The sequence below is a fragment of the Apium graveolens genome, chromosome 7 (assembly GCF_009905375.1).
Source record: "Apium graveolens cultivar Ventura chromosome 7, ASM990537v1, whole genome shotgun sequence".
In the NCBI taxonomy this organism is placed as follows: Eukaryota; Viridiplantae; Streptophyta; class Magnoliopsida; order Apiales; family Apiaceae; genus Apium; species Apium graveolens.
Window position 1 is genome coordinate 50,717,094 of NC_133653.1, and position 18,689 is coordinate 50,735,782.

An 18,689-nucleotide genomic window follows, 5' to 3' on the forward strand; every position below is an offset into this window, starting at 1 on the left:
TCCTAAGTTTTTATTCGATATTTTCACAAACCATGACATAAATCAAAGATCCAAAATTATCGTCTCGACACCACACAGATTCCATAGCACATATACTATTTTTTTAGAACCTAATACTTTCAAATATATAATCACTTAGCCCATATTTTGATAATCAAATATAAACGCATAAAATAGAATTTTGAAAATACTAGAAAGATCGATCAAAAACTTACCTCAAATACTGGTCAAATCTTAATTTATTCTTTTTGACCCGTTAAACGACATTTTCTTGGAAAACACGAAACATGAAAATTGTATAGAATAAAAAGGCCTTTCCGAAATATCCAGGATCACTAAATTTGACTTAAGATGCATTTTCTACGAATTTTACAAAACTGCTAATTTATGCTGAGAAGAGCCCTACGAATTTTATGAATAAAAACAAAAAAGGCCATTATGATGTATTTATAACGATACAAAATTCTAAATCTTTACCTACAAGTTATCCATATTAGAATCTAATCCCAATTTTAGGCCCATTACTCTAATAAAATTTTAAATCCTAGCCCTTATCTAATTTTAATCTCTTTTTATTCTATTATTCTATTATTAATCTAATTCTAAAAATTACGGTATATTACATCCTACCCTCCTTAAAAAGAATTTACCCCCGAAATTCAGAACAATCCTAAAGTTCGTGACACATCTACCCATTGATCAATCAAAGGTCAAGTGATGGTCCACGAGATCGAATCGTGGGGAATGTACTAGTCACATACCTAATACCCTCCGAAGAATAGTTTGCTCTTAATACCAACTGTAACAACCCGTACTTCCGGAAAGTTAATTCTAAATCAAAACTAACACAAAAATATAATACTAATCCAAAAATTGTATCACAACGATGACAATTACAAAAGCGCAGCTAAAAGTGGATTTCCAAAATTAATTCTACTCAAGTTCTAAGTCCTCGAAACTCCAATGATATTTAACTGGAACTCTAGGAGAAACCTGAAATTGGAAGAATGAGCTACAAAACCCAGCAATAAACCAATCCATCCAGCTAGTAGGCCAAACAATATATACACATATAGCATAATACGATATATGAAACAAACAAATTCGATACATGTTCTTATTCTTATTCGATACGCACAATACACATACCACATAAAAAAACAATAATTCAAAATCCATAATTCATGCCACGACCACTACAACCGGTGATAACGGTCCTAAATTTCATAAAACTGTCACTACAATCCGGTGACTGCGGTCCTAAGTTCTTATTCTATATTTTCACTAACCATGGTATAAATCAAAGATCAAAAATTATCATCTCGACACCACACAGATTCAATAATACATATACTATTTTTTTTAGAACCTAATAATTTCAAATATATAATCACTTAGCCCATATTTTGATATTTCAGAAAGGTGTTTTCAAAATACTAGAAAGATCGATCGAAAACTTATCTCAAATACTGGTCAGATTTTAATTTACTCTTTTTGACCTTCTGAACAATATTTTCTTGGAAACCACGAAACATGAAAGCTGTATATAATGAAAACACCCTTCTGAAACGTCCAGGATCACTAAATTCTAACTTAAGATGAATTTTCTACGAATTTTACAAAACTGTTGATTTATGCTGAGAAGAGCCCTACTAATTTTATGAATAAAAATGAAGAAGGCGAATATGGTGGATTTATAACGATACAAAATTCTAAATCTTTTCCTACAAGTTATCCATATTAGAATCTGATCCAAATTTTGGGCCCATTACTCTAATCAAATTTTAAATCCTAACCCTTATCTATTTATAATCTCTTTTTATTCTATTATTCTATTATTAATCTAATTCTAAAAATTACGGGACATTACATACTACCCTCCTTAAAAAGAATTTGGTCCCCAAATTCACAACAATCCTAAAGTTCATGACACATCTACCGGTTGATCAACCAAAGGTCAAACTATGGTCCACAAGATCAAATCCTAGGAAATATACTAGTCCCATTCCTAATACACTTTGAAGAACAGCCTGCTCTTGATACCAACTATAGCAGCACGCACTTCCGGATTATTAATTCTAAATCAAAACTAATACAAAAAAACAATGCTAATCCAAAATTTATATCACAATGATGACTAGTACAAAAGCTCAAGTAAAAGCGGAAGTCCAAAATTCATTCTACTTCAATTCTAAGTCCTCGAAACTCCAATGGTATCTAACTCAAACTCTAGGCGAAAACTGAAATTGAAAGAATGAGCTACGAAGCCCAGCAAGAAACAAATCGATCCAACTAGTAGGCTAAAAAAATATACACATACAGCATAATAGGATAACTTATACGATACGATATAAATTTGATACATATTCTTATTCTTATTGGATACGCACAATACACATACCACATAAAAAAATAATAATTCAAAATCCATAATTTATGCCACGACAACTATAACCCGGTGATAACGGTCCTAAATTTCAGAAAACTGTCACTACAATCCGGTGACTGCGGTCCTAAGTTCTTATTCGATATTTTCACAAACCATGGCATAAATCAAAGGTCCAAAATTATCGTCTCGACACCTCACAGATTCAATTATATATATACTATTTTTTTAGCACCTAATAATTTCAAATATATAATCACTTAGCCCATATTTTGAAAATCAAATATTACCGCATAAAATACAATTTTGAAAATTCTAGAAAGATCGTTCGAAAACTTACCTCAAATACTAGTCAGATCTTAATTTACTCTTTTGGACCCTCTAAACGACATTTTCTTGGAAAATACGAACCACGAAAGTTGTATGGAATTAAAAAAACATTTCCGAAATGTCCATGATCACTAAATTCCGTCTTAAGATGAATTTTCCACGAATTTTACAAAACTGCTAATTTATGCTGAGAAGAGCCCTACGAATTTTATGAATCAAAACGAAGAAGGCGAATATGGTGTATTTATAACGATACAAAATTCGAAATCTTTACCTACAAGTTAAAAGATCCAATATTATCTTCTCGACATCATACAGATTCCTATTCTGTGACTGCGGTCCTAAGTTCAGATTGTTATCCAGTGACTGCGGTCCTAAGTTCTTATTCGATATTTTCACAAACCATGGCATAAATAAAAGATCCAATATTATCTTCTCGACATCATACAGATTCAATAAGACATATACTTTTTTAGCACCTAATACTTTCAAATATATAATCACTTAGCCCATATTTTGATAATCAAATTTAAATGCATAAAATACAATTTTGAAAACACTAGAAAGATCGATCGAAAACTTTCCTCAAATACTGGTCAGATCATAATTTACTCTTCTTGACCCTCTAAATGACATTTTCTTTGAAAACACGAAACACGAAAGTTGTAGAGAATGAAAACACCTGTCCGAAATGTCCAGTATCACTAAATTCCGACTTACAATGAATTTTCTACGAATTTTACAAAACTATTGATTTCTGGTGATAAGAGCCCTACAAAATTTATGAATAAAAATGAAGAAGGTGAATAGGGTGTATTTATAATGATACAAAATTCTAAATCTTTACCTACAAGTTATCCATATTAGAATCTGATCCAAATTTTCGGCCCATTACTCTAATCAAATTTTAAATCCTAGCCCTTATCTAATTTTAATATCTTTTTATTCTATTATTCTATTATTAATCTAATTTTAAAAATTACAGGATACTATAGTTGGGCTGGAATATAGATAGATGGCCTTGTTGATTTTGGCTTCGAGTTGAGCTTAATGATCCTGTTATAAGTGTTGGACCAGGTGCATAGCGGAATGCCCGAAACAAGCTGATCAATATGCATTTGCAGTAGAAGGCAGGAAATAAAATGTACATCAGTCGATGGGAGCACCGTGGGACGCACCACCGTACTGTGGCACCTTAATTGATTAGAAGACAAGCATAAAGCAGAGAATAAGTACACCTAGGGTTGGCAAGTAGACACCGCAATATTTGAGTCGTGCCAAAAATAGTTGGCTAAACCATGAGGATGCACACCGTAGGTTGTCAATCCGGACCAGGGGTATCGAGAAAATCTTGCACCTCAACAAAAAATATTGTACACGTCAATTCTATTTTGAAACACTTCAAACAATATATATCAAGGCTCCTTGTGGGAGTTAAAATAGATACAAAAATAAACTATTCACCTAAAGATACAAAAATATTTAATAACAATAATAGTATAATAATACTAATAATTAATAATAACAATAATAATACAATAATAATAATAATAATATATTAGACTTACAAAATCATGGCTTGCCTCCCAAAAAGCCAATCATTTCTGAATCAAATTCATGGGGGTTTCAAGAGAAAATTAGGATAGTTCTTATAAGAAGAACCATTCAAACTATAATTGAGATCAAATTTGCTCGCTTCCAGAATATTTTTCCCATCAATCTTCATATCAATTCTTGCACTCGTAGACTTTGTATTTTTCTTTTTCATCTTAACGTTTACAAGGTGTTTATCTCTCTCAGTAGATTTAAACTCACACTCTTCTACCTCATTGTCGGTAATCTATCTTCTCAATATATTATAATGACAAACTTCAAAGAGAACTAGTTCATCATTCAAAATCACATACTTCAAATATGGTGGGGGTTCTTTGACTTTTACATTCGCGAGATCTTTCGCAAGAGAGATTACAGCTTTCTCTTTAACTTTCTTATGATTTAGGACATTAGAATGATAATGCATAGTTACATGATCATGCATAGCTACATGAAATATATCCAAAAGTTTCTTATTCCTCGTACAGTCCTTATATTCTTCATCCAAGTTACCTTTAAGAATAGTTTCAAGTAGATCTTTACATGATAAATTGCTGGCCTTGATATCAATCACTTCTTCTAGTGCATCCACTATGTTGATTGTCTCATCAATAGATGGATATCCCATTATATTTTTCAGCATAAATTCCATCTTCTCCTCCCCCACTTCAAAAGAAATTCTTCCATTCATCAGGTCAATTGTAACTCCAGTTGTAGATAAGAAAGGTCTCCCAAGAATGATATGAATATTTGCATCTTCTTCCATTTCCATGATAACAAAACCACATGGAATATAAAATTTTCCTACCATAACGGGAACATCTTCTGTCTACCAATTATAGAGAGATATATGTGTGTTTCAGGTCCCCCATATGAAGCTTTTTATAGATTGATAATGGCATTAGACTGACACTTGCTCCAAGATCACACAAAGCTCTTTTGATTTCAACATCCCCAAATTTTACAGGAATAAAGTAGCTACCTGGATCCGCAAACATTTTAGGAAGATGATTTTGCAAGATGGCACTGCACTATATCGGTAATGAGATAGTAGAACTTTCTTTAATCTTTCTCTTCCTTGATAATATATCTTTGAGAAATTTTGCATAAGAAGGCATCTTCAATATAACATTCAAGAATGGAATATAAATATTTAGCTTTTGTAAAATTCCAAGAAACTTACCATGCGTAGCTTGCTCCAAGCTTTGTGTAAAATGAACAGGTGGCACATACGTTTTAAGAGGAACAACAACTGGTTCTTTATTTTCTTCTTCCACCGCCTCTTCCTCTAGCACTTTTTCACCTATAATTTCATCTTCCCGTTTTTCAACATTCACCACACTTGTGAACAACGTAAAATACGGTTCCTGTAATTCTCTTATGTTTCTAGTAGTTATAATATTGATATGGTCCATTGGTGGTTGCTCAGTTTGGCCAGGAAGTTGGCCTGAAGAGTTGTTAAGTTGGCTCAACTGCTGAGCAATTTGAGTAATTGAATTCTCCATCAATTTGTTGTGAGCCTTTATCTTATTGATACATTCATCAAATTCTTCAATCTTCTTCACCTGTGTAGAGATAAATCCTTCAAAAAGATTTTCCAAGTAAGATTTTTGTTGCTGAGTTGGTGGAAGTTGAGCTTGAGCTTGAGTATTTCTGTAGGAGAAATTAGGATGATCTCTCCAACCTGGATTGTACGTGTTAGAGTAAGGATTATACTGTTGCCTTTGATTTTGGTTGTAAAGGATATTTACTTGTTTCATTCCTAATCTAGAGGGATTAAACTGACAAATATTTTTAGTGTGTCCAACATCACCACAAATCTCACTTGAGGCAACTGTAGATGAAGTTCTAGAATCCAATTGCTCAATCTTCTTAACCATTACTTGTATAGTATTATTCAACATGGTTAGAGCATCAACATCATACTTACATCCCTTCTTAGGATGATTTCTATCACTGTACGGATAGTTATCATTGGACGCGATATCATCTAACAAAGCTTTCGCATCATCAATGTTCTTCTTCATAATAGATCCACCAGAAGCAGCATCAACAAAAATTCATAATTCTTGTGTTAACCCATTGTAGAATGTCTAGATCAACAACTAGTCAGGAATTCCATGGTGAGGACATTATCTCTAAAGTCTTTTATATCTTTTTCAAGCATCACGAAGAGACTGCTCATCATCTTGAAGAAAGTTAGATATGTCATTCTTGAGCTTTGTAATCTTCTTCTGACTGAAAATTTTGAGTAAAAAGGCCTTTGCTAAATCATCCCAAGTAGTGAACTTGTTTGGCACTTCATATTTCAACCAATCTTTTGTTGCAACTCGAAGAGAGAATAAAAATAATCATAGCTTTATCGCATCATCACTAACATTAGTCAACTTTATCGTATCACACTTTTCCAGAAAACTCTCAAGATGATCAACAGGATTTTCAGTGTAGAATCTTGCGAAATAATCATCGGAGATGAATTGGATGAATTGAGGCTTGATTATAAAGTGGGTAGCAGTGACTATTGGTCTGAGAATACTGCAGAGTACGCCCTTAGTATCTGGCATACCCTGCTCATTGAGAGCCTTATGTGGTTTACCCATATCATTTTTCCTTTCTGTTCTTTTCATGCACCCGCTTGTCTTCTAGTTGTAGCTTCAATTTCAGAATCAAAATTTATCAAGTTTTCCATACCTGAACTTCGGGTTTGTATGCAATAAGAAAACTAAAAAGCAATATCAAATAACAGGGGAATAATAGCCGAAGCACAGAACTAAAAGACTTAGCTAAACTAACTCAAAAATTTATTAATCTAATATCGCTTTGTCCCTAGCAGCGGCGCCAAAAATTTGACAAGGTTGTCGCGTTCCTATCAAAAAATAATTCCTAAAACATCCTTCTAACTATGTAGTAGGGTAAGTCAGAGTCGATCCCCTAGAGCCAAAGGTGCCAATCACTAGTAATTCTTTACTCGATTTAACTAGGCAAGTAACATAATAAATATTGAGAGATTTATTAACTAAAATTATATTACAGCAGATACATTGTATTAATCAAATAACTAAAAATATACAAAGTTAAGTATCCCCACTAGCATGAATCAGTGTAATTATGATTTCCATCAATCATATATTACTTAAGAGGAAGACGCACCCTATAAAATATCAATAACCTCTCTCAAATATTAATGGCTTCATTAAATATAATCAAGCCTATTTTCATGGTATCATGCAATTTAGAGACATTAAACACAACATCCTAACTTCCTAACAATCCGTTCTACATATTTTCATGGAGAAGTTCATGTCCTTTTTGGATAAATCAGAACCACCTAAGTACAACTTTTGTTGATAAATAGATATTGGTTCAAACAATACACATAATCATGTCTCACGTGTACTTGTTAATTAAACATAACTCAATAAGTAATAGCATGCAATATAACTAAACTAGGGGGAATTGGGAAAATCATACATCAATCGTAACTAGGGTTGAACTTAACCCCTAGATTTAAAAATCTACTCACACATAACTAGATTAACAAAACACATAATATAATAAGAATACATAATTAATATTAATGAGAATAAAGAAGAAACCCTTCAATCTTTTACAAGAAGAAAAGCAATCCCCTCTTCTATATATGTCCCTATGTATCTATAACAAAAGTTTTTTAATGCTTTTATGGAAATACAAGTACGTTTCCTAAATTGATTGGGTTTCTAAAGGAAAATTCACAGCTGCCTTTTCTTTAACAATTCTGGGCTGTTCTAGTTGTAATTTGATACTTGGACCTTTCTATAATGGAAAATAATTCCGTTAGCTTCGTGTGGGCTGTTAAATCGTCGAATTCTGACTTCTAGAACTCAAGATATGACCCAAACAGTGAATTGTGGGCATGTAGTCCAACAAATCCGAATGTCCTTCTAATAAATCTCCAAATTAAACTCTAATTCTCTAACATCCTAGTTTAGGATTTCTTTGCTTCCTACAATAGAACTTTAAAATGTAATTAGTTAAAATCCAAATTAATGTAATATATAACAAATATAAGGAATAAAATCATATAGAATATATATAAATATATATCTTATCATATAGTTTGGATATTAAGACTATTATGTATGACAACTTTGATGTTTTGTTGCTAATGGGATTGTTCTTTAAATCAAGCATATATTTCAAAAATCTTAAAATTAACAGTTATTATAGTGTAATATATGATTATTGTTATTCCCAAACAATGCAACAAGAATTACAGAAGGGGGGTTGAATGTAATTTTGGCTTCTTTTTCTGATTTTAAGAATGTTCTTACTTAATATATAACTATGTTTGATTTTGCAAGAAGTGCGGAAAGAAAGTAAAATAGAAATAAAAACATAAAGTAATAAAACACAAGGATTTAAAATTTTTTGGTGTATTTGAAATTATCCACTATATATATATATAAAAAGATGAGAAGTCTGTGATGCTTGAATAGCACACAGCTGCTTACAAGCTGAGCAACAAGAACAACTGAGAAATTCTTCACAAATTTTGCTTTTTCTATTTCTCTGGTTTTTCTTTCTAACTTGGATATTTTCAACTTGCTACTCTTGGTTTATATATTACCAAGTAACATGAGAGTAAGACAAGACAATAAGACAAATTGTATCTAGTCCAACATCATGCTGCTACATTACTCTATCCAGTATCTTGGAATATCTTTATAATTGCATGGAAATGGTAATGCTTTTTTGTTCTCTACATCCTGCAATTAGGCTGCCACATTCCATTTGCAAACACCCGACGCATATGACTGTGTTGTCACTGTCAACTGCTATTTTGAATATTATCATCCGTCAGGATTATATATGTTGGTCATCCGTCGGGAGCCTTTGTAGATCATCCGTTGGAAGTCTTTCTGCCACTTAACTTTATTTCACTTATACAGAATTGCAAGACATCTTATATTTACAATTAGCCAACCTATTCTGCATATCAATCTAGTAGTCAACATGACTTAAAGAATCCTACAGCATCTACACAACTAAAACATTGTTGTTTGCAGAAATATGCTACAATACTTATTGTTACATAAGCTAGACTCTCGATGGATGTTCAGATGTCATCCGTCGGGACTATAAATTTCATTCATCGGGACTATAGTAAAACATCCCTCAAGAGCTACAAAAATACTAAGTTAAATCTACTAAGTTATTTTGTTCAACTTATCATCAAGTTTACAACATATTCCTGACTATCTCCCCCAATTTATGTCTACTAGAAATGTAGCCATAAATTAAGAGAAACTTGAAGACAACAAAATACCCTAAATGTACAAATTGAGTTATGGTAGAAAAAACTAGTAAGTTCTACAGATTTTTTAAAAATTGAACAAGGTAAAGTGTACAAAGAGTTCTCACAATAATTATCAAGGTGCTCCTCTAGTCTGAGCAGATGTTTTCTATTTCCTTGATTGTCTTGATTTCTTCCCAAGCTTCCAATTGTTTTCTTCTATTTGATTTTGGAGTTATATTTACAATTAGCCAACTTATTATGCTTATCAATCTAGTAGTCAACATGAATTAAAGAATCCTACAACATCTATACAACTAAAATATTGTTGTTTGCAGAAATGTGCTACAATACTTATTGTTACATAGGCTACACTCTCGATGGATGTTCAGATGTCATCCGTCGGGACTATAAAGTTCATCCGTCGGGACTATAGTAAAACATTCGTCGAGAGCTACAAAAACACTAAGTTAAATCTACTAAGGGGTTTTGTTCAACTTATCATCAAGTTCACAACATATTTCTAACAATATCCCCTAATTTATGTCTACTAGAAATGTAGCCATAAATTAAGAGAAACTTGATGATAACAAAATACCCTAAATGTATAGATTAAGTTATGGTAGATAAAACTAGTAAGTGCTACAAATTATTTAAAAATTGAACAAGGTAAAATGTACAAAGAGTTCTCACAATCATTATTAAGGTGCTCCTCTAGTTTGAGCAGATGTTTTCCATTTCCTTGATTGTCTTGATTTCTTCCCAAGCTTCCAGTTATTTTCTTCTATTTGATTTTGGAGTTGTCTGTGAAATTCAAATTCTTCAGCATTTGATGAATCCAGCTTTCCTTGCATTTCCAATAGAGTCTCATTGCTTGAGATGCTCAATTGGTCATCTAGTCTGAATAATGTCCTAACACCTTTATCATCCACGAATTCCATCAGCCGGTAAGGCCTCAAGTGCATTATATTTCCTGTGAAGGGAACTGATAGAGTCCTTAGGAGTGCATTTGAGGCTTTTCTGCTCCTTAGTTCTTCTATCTTCTTTAGAACCAATTTCTTGGCAGTCACATTGAACCCAAAATTTTCTTGAAAGATGTGAATATCTTTATCAAAATAATATAACTTTCTTGAAAATTCTTGTGAAGGGGCCATATGATCTGTTTCCTACTCTGATATTTGAACACCAGTCTTTCAGGGAGATTTCTGTGAGCATCAGTTCCCCTTACTTCTTCTAATTCATCCATATAGAGATTGATATCAGAAAATTCTTTGATATTACAGATGTATAGAAGATCTCACGTGTTGACAGTTGGTTGAACTTTGGTTAAGGTTTTGGTTTTGAGTTTCACAGGCTTGACCTTCTTGATTGCTCTTGTCTTTGTCTTATTTAGCTTGTTGAAGATTGGTAAATTAAGTTCAGAAAGAGGAAAACTTTCCAAGTCTATTGGCTCATCCTTGGGAACTATAGGCTCACCATGAAAATTCTTTGTAGGATCCACCTTAAAATCCTCATGCACCACTGAGGACTTGGATGTTTGAGTTGTAGATGTAGACTGGTTGGAAATGTAATCTTCCATCTCGTCATTATCAAAATCCAACATTCTTTTGGGAAGATTCTTGTATCTGAACTTCCTTTTATGTTGAGGTTTCTTGTGCATTTTCTGATCCTGATCTTCAGCTACCACATGTTGTTTCTCAGAAATCTCAGTTGCAGTTTTCACATCTTGAAGCTTGGCTACTATAGCAGCTTGCTTTTTCTTCTGTTTGAGATTCTTAGCATTTAAAGCATCTTGCTTCTTTTCTTGCTTGATTCTCTCTTTTTCTTTCTTCTTAGCTTCTGCAAACTGAGGGTGTCCAGCCACCACACATATTTCTTTCCCATTCCTATTGATCTTAGCAATTCTTCTCGTTAACACGGAGTCAGTTGGATCTTTGAAGAATGCAATGGACCTTGCCAACAGCTTCTTTTTATTTGGCCTTGGAGTCTCAAACATAAGGTCAAGGGGATTCTTGTCAGATGACTTTGGATAATTTCTTTTGGGCTCCAAAACCAAGGTAGCTTTTGGAGACTTTATACATAAAGGTTGGCCCTTTTCTAAATTACCCAGACTCATTTCATTCACAGAAATTTGTCTCAGTTGAGAGAAGTGAGAAAATACCTTGTTTTTTTCTCAATTGGACCAAACTTCTTCTGGATTTCATCATCAATTTGCTTCCATTTATGACCTAGCTCTTTCTTAGCTGCTTCTATATCAATCTTTTTCAATTTTTCACTTGATTCCAGCTTTGCTGCTGCTAGATTGATTAGATCAATTTTATCCATAGCTAGTGGTTTATAGAATGCAATTGCTGGCACAATCACTTTATTGACTTGAATCTTAAGCATTTTTCCCCCTCACTTGTTGATTCCCCCTGACTAACTGGGATGATAGAATATTTCTCCCCCTTTTTGTTAGCATCAAGTTGAGTAGAGGTAGAAAGTTGTGTAGCCACCAACTGTTAGAGCAGACCATTTTGAGCTTCCTGATTTGCACATATTTTGGCCACTGACTTCTCTACATTTATCAGTCTAGAGTTCATGGCCTCAACCTTTCTGTTCAAATCAGCTTCTTTCTTTAGCTATTGAGCTATTTCAATCATAGTGGTTCTTGGAAGTCTAGCATCCAACCTTGCTACAAAATCTTATTTGACATCAGAAATTACTTGCTTGATTTTATCCACATTTTGACTGTGTTGGAGAGCCTGAATCTTGTGCAGCTGTAGAGATTCTAGGTGTGCCTTGAATAACCTATTTGTGATGGCACTTGTGGATGCTTGAATTGGTGTTAGGGTGTCATGAATAAGCTTGAATAAGGTGGATTGGAGATGTGAATATGAACAGTCTTTGGTTAACATCCAAGAAGGAATTTTGGCATCTCCCCCTATGCTCATGCTATCATCCTCATCATTCTCACCAGCATCCCCAAATGATTCTTCAGCCAATTCAAAGTCACTACCAGCTTTGGAAGGCATAGCAGTTATAGCATCCTTTGCCCTTTCCATTAAAGCAGTAGTATGCACCAAGTTTAGCATCCTTTCAACAACCACATTATCCTGTTCAGCTAAAGATTGACATGCTGACACCGGGTGAGTAAATGCCTCAGCTTCATAAGAAACAGAGTCTGAGACAGCCTGATATTCTTGCTAAAATAGCTATTTTTTGTCAACCTCATTGACATCTATTAACTTATTTACAATTGGCTCTTCCCAGAGTTCTGTACCTACATTTCTCTCATTTTCTTTATATTCTTGCATCAAGTGCTCCCATTGGCTCACTACCCTCACACCCTCACCTTCACCTACTAAGGTGGAACTCCCCTCACTCACTTTTTCTAGGCTGGAAGAAATTGCCTATATAACTCTCTTTTCCTCTCCTTCTTCCTAAGAACAACTCAGCCTCTCACTCTGTTTACTCTATTCCCTCAATCCTAGGAGTGATTGTACAACTACTAGGAGTGAAACAATTTTTTAAAATTCAGCTTGTGTAGTGAGTACCAACGGATGAGGAACATCCATCGGGGTAGTAATTAGGATAGCTGACTGATGACTGCTGTTAGTCACATCCGTCGGGATACAATCACTTACCGACGGATGAACAATATCCACCAAAATAGAGGAAATGATAGAGTTTGAAGTGGAAACTATAGTGGACTATGTGCAGATTCATGATAATTTAGGCACAAAATTCTATATAGTTCCTGAAAGAATTGGCAAGTGAGCCAACAAATCATCTAAAAGATAATGCTCACTTGTACTGGATTTTGGCTTCTCCAACAGAGTTAAAGAACGAGAATCAGGAAGTGATGTGTGAATCATGTCCATATCCAGAGAATTGGTGGGAGAGTTTTATGTGTTTGGTGCTTCTATTGTTAAAGATTTTGGCTGTGACTCCATATTTATTAGAGCCACATCAAACTGAATTTGAGAAGGTACAGTAACTAAGTCTTTAGCTTCAGTTTGCACTGTGTGTGATCCATGTACATCCCCAAGTTTTCTAGATTTCTTCTTCCTTGTATAAATTTGGGGTGAATCTGTGTCCCTAACCCATTTGGCCTGTGCTCCTGATTGGGAGCTTGTTTTAATAGTAGCATCCTTTTGGGAGGATGAAACTAGAGATGTGTTAATTTTCTTATTAAGCACCACAATTTGTTGGGATTATGGTGTGGCTAGGTTTGGGTACACTCATCTCACCATCCTTATTCTTATGGTTTCTTTTATGTTCACCGTGTCCCTCACCAGCCTTACCACCCTTCACACTCCCCTCTTTGGTTTTGGTGGATTTTGAAACTGGCATGTTTTGAGAGACACCAGAGTGTGGTTTCTTTGATTTAATTTTTGAAGTTTTGGATTTTATGGCTGCGGTAGGCATCTATTGGGTTAATGACACAGATGACATATCCACAGTCAATGGCAAAGAAACTTGAGAGATGGAGGGAGTAGAGACAGAAGTATTTACCTCATTAACCTGAGGGCCCTCCATGATAGGAAAATAAATAAGGGGCACTTCCTTGTGGTGATCAGCCCTCTTTAAATCTGCAATTACTCTTCTTTCTTGAACCCAACAATCCAGTTTGTTGGTTGGGTTCTCAATCACAAGATCCTCGCAAATATGGGTAGCAATAATCATAAAGAATCTAGCATAATAAACATGCCTAGACCTCTTTTTAATCTCCCCTAACTGGAAACCAAACTCAAACATGATAGCATCACTAAAATTATAGTAATTATTAGTAAGCAACATGTAGAGCATGTTAAGCATAGTAGTATTGATAGAATCAAAGTTACTTCATTTACCAGAAATCACCTTGGTAACTACATCACACAGAAAACTCCACTCTTTTCTAAGACCCAGTCTTCTAATCTCATTTAGATTAGTGGTAGGAAGAGCATATCCAATAGAATTATGCAAGTTAACTAAATCAGCATATGTGTGTGGTTTAGTAGTAGTGTTTTCAGGAATTTTAAAGCATGCTTGGATAATATCACTATTAATGCAGAATTCCTTACCTTTAATGGAGAGAGAGTTATTGTTTTGTCAGTAGCTTGATACACAGCAGTGGTCCACATCTCCTCCACAACTTCACAATAGATTATGGGTGATTCTAGCATGGCATAACTAAGCTTGCATCCGTTCACAAAATCCATCATTTTGTGATAATCCTCAGAGGCTGGAATTTCTTTGTTCACAAGAACCACAAAATTGTTCTTCCATAAATGAATCATGACTGAGGCATGATCTTGACTACTGGTGCAATTGTTAAAGCAAGGAAATTTGCAGAGAGAAAGAGGGTTTTGCTTTGAGAAAGAAGATAGTAGTTAATTGCAATAGAGAAAGATAAAAGATAAAATAAACTTGAAGTAAGGCTTTTATGTATTCTCAGATAAAATAGGATAAAAATTAAAGGTACAAATTAAAAAGCCAATGAGAATTTCCCAAAAAACCATTTAAAAGTGAAATAAATGTCAAAATTATGTCAATTATTCGTCGTAATATACTTACAGACTGTAAGTATATCCGATGGATAATGTTCAGAACTTTAACGGCTAAGATGTAGATAATTCGATGGATGAGAATAAAGCAATTATCCGTCGGGTTTAAAATAATCCATAAAAGTAATTGATTTTTACCAAGCTATTCTATTTCGACGGATGATCAAATTCGATGGAAAAGGGACATCCTTCAAGATGTAAAATTTTGACTTAGCCAAATTTTTATCCAAAACAGGAAAACAATTAAAATTTCTGGCTGCATTTCAACTTGCAAAAATATCATAAATAATTTAAGAATAATTAAGCATACCTAACTCACTTACCAACCTAGTGAAGGTGGATTCATCAAGTGGCTTGGTAAAGATATCTGCAAGTTGCTTCTCACTTGGAAAAAAATGAAGTTCCATAGTACCACTCATTATATATTCCCTAATGAAGTGATACTTGATATCTATGTGCTTTGTTCTTGAATGTTGTACTGGATTTTCAGTAATGGAAATTGCACTTTATCATAGAAAATAGGATTTCTGTCTACTTGCAAACCATAGTCCAACAATTGGTTTTTCATCCACAGAATTTGTGCACAGCAACTGCCAGCAGCAATATATTCAGCCTCAACTGTAGAAGTAGAGACTGAATTTTGCTTTTTACTGAACCAGGATACTAGCTTGTTTCCTAAAAATTGACACGTTCCTGTAGTACTTTTTCTATCAATCTTGCCCCCTGCATAGTCTACATCTGAATAACCTGTTAGATCGAAACCAGAATCTCTAGAATACCAAATACCAAGTTTTGGTGTTCCCTTGAGATATCTAAAAATTCTCTTTATAGCTATTAAATGAGACTTTTTAGGATCAGCCTGAAATCTAGCACAAAGACAAGTAACAAACATTATATATGGTCTACTAGCTGTTAAGTACAAAAGTGAGCCAACCATGCCTCTATAGCTTGCAATATCCACTGACTTTCAGCAGTGTTTAATTCAAGTTTAGTTGCAGTGGCCATGTGAGTTTTTGCAGATGTGCAATCCATTAGATCAAACTTCTTTAAAATATCATAAATATATTTTGTTTGATTAATGAGTATTCCGTCACTAACTTGCTTAACTTGTATACCAAGAAAGTAAGTTAGTTCTCCCATCATGCTCATTTCATATTTACTTTGCATCAATTTCGCAAACTTTTTACAAAGTTTTTCATCTGTAGAGCCAAATATAATATCCTCTACATAAATTTAAACAAGTATGCTAGAGCCATTAACATTTCTAAAGAATAAAGTTTTGTCACCAGTACCTCTTGTGAAGTAATTTTCTAAGAGAAACTTTGACAAAGTATCATACCGGGCTCTAGGTGCTTGCTTCAATCCATAAAGTGCTTTCAAAAGATGGTAGACATATTATGGAAAATTTGGATCTTCAAAACCAAAAGGCTTGTTGACATATACTTCCTTCTCCAAATCTCCATTCAGAAAGGCAATTTTGACATCCATTTGATAGATTTTGAAATTGGCATGGGCTGCATAGGCTAAGAAAATTCTGATGGCTTCAAGTCTTGCAACATCAACAAAAGTTTTATCAAAATCTATTCCTTCTTTTTGACAATAGCCCTTAGCAACCAATCTAGCTTTGTTCCTGATAACTATGCCATTTTCATCCATCTTGTTTCTGAATACCCACTTGGTGTCAATTGGATTTTTTCCTTTAGGCTTGGGTACCAGCTTCCATACCTTATTCCTTTCAAATTGGTTTAGCTCCTTCTGCATAGCTAGACCCCAATTAGCGTCTAACAGAGCTTTTTCTACCTTCTTTGGTTCTTCCTTTGAGAGAATGTTGCTATATAGACATTCTTCTTGAGTTGTTTTCCTTTGATAGTCTTTTCTGTATTATCCTTAGCCACTGTTTCTTGATCACTATCATCATCACTGTCATCACAAATCATCTCAACGTTATCAAATTTGAGGCTATCATGGAAACCTTCATCTTTTAGTCCTTCAATCTTCTTATCATTACACATAACGTGTACAGATTCCATAACATTGTTTGTTCTGAGATTGTAGACTCTATATTTAACAAAAATTCCTTCTTCTGGTTTAGCATCAAACTTTCCATGTTGTTCAGTTTGATTCCTTAGAATGTAGCATTTTCATCCAAAGACATGAAGAAAATTTAGAGTTGGCTTCCTTTTCTTTAATATCTGATATGGAGTCATGCCTTTTGCTTCATTGATCAAGGAGATATTCTGAGTATACACTACTAGAAAAAGTGGAATAGACATCGGCTAAAAACCGATGTCTATGAACAAAAAAATCTGATATCTTCGTGGGTGATGTTAAAGGCCCCCCATTTAACATCGATTTTAAACCGATATTAAAGAATACTATAACATCAGTTTTTAAAGAAGTTGAATTTCTCATGCACATCTAATCTTCATATATTAACATATAATGATAGATTTATCAATTTAATCATATTTGAGTTAAGCATAATATTTCAATTCACCTATTAAACTAATGTTACTAATACCAGTAACAACGGTTTTAAATTAAAATCGATGTAAAAGTAACTTTTCGCATCGGTTCTTTACTTTAAACTGATATTTATTGGTCATAAACCGACGTCTCGAAAGCTTATAACATCGGTTTTTTGTTTAAAGTTTTTTTTGCTGTAATATTTAACATCAATTTTGTTTGGTGCAATTGATGTCAATGTTTAACAAACTGATGTATTAAGGTTTGAAAGACATCATTTTTTTTATTTTGTAGCCGATGCTAATAGTGTTAAATTTTCTATATAAAATGATGTCTGATAACCTGTTTTATTCATGCAAAATTTAGAAATACAAATGCAAAAAAATTGCGAAAAAAACAAATCTGAACCACCAAACATCACTACTATACATTCATCCATAATCTTTCTAATTACTAGCTATAATCTGAATACATGCAGCGAAAATAAAGGTGTTTTTAGATTGTAATACAAATACTGAGCAAGAAAGACTTTAGCATAAGTAAACTCAAGAATGATGCTAGCTATTTTTCCAGTTTTGAGGGCTTTTGCATAGTCATGCGTTGATGTGTACTTCTTGATATTTGCAGATTGAAACCCAAGGCATTGATCATGTATTATTTATGAAATGACTCTCCACAATACCCAACTGTTGCATTCATCTTCTTGAGTGTTGCAACATCATTTGTAGCTGGTGCAAGCCGTTGAGCATTGAGCATACCATTAAGGATGGACGTGTAACTCTGCTAATTACCTTGTGGTGGCTTTAAAAAAGTGGAGAAGGGGACAAAGTATAGCATGTCGTAGAAGTAGTCACATATAGCAATGGTAGCCAACTTAGTATCCATGGAAGCCTGACATAATAATTATAAAACTGAAGTTTGTATTTAAAATATATAGTTATTAGAAAATAATTTATCACCCAAAGAATATTAGTCTTACATTCAAGGGCAGTTGAACAATTTTAATCTTAGAAACTAGACAGTCCAAGTGATTGTCATCCTGAATGTTGGACAAAAATACACGTTTATCGTCAATAAGGTCTTAGCAGTTTTTTATGACCTGAAATGA

At 33.8% G+C, this 18,689-nt stretch overlaps 1 non-coding gene across 1 annotated transcript; it reads left to right on the forward strand.

Moving 5' to 3' along the window:
• The first annotated feature begins 6,424 nt into the window (after positions 1-6,424).
• LOC141676402 (small nucleolar RNA R71) lies at positions 6,425-6,531 on the forward strand. The gene has a single exon (XR_012556995.1). It is a non-coding gene; the product is annotated as a small nucleolar RNA R71 (small nucleolar RNA).
• Positions 6,532-18,689: the final 12,158 nt, after the last annotated feature.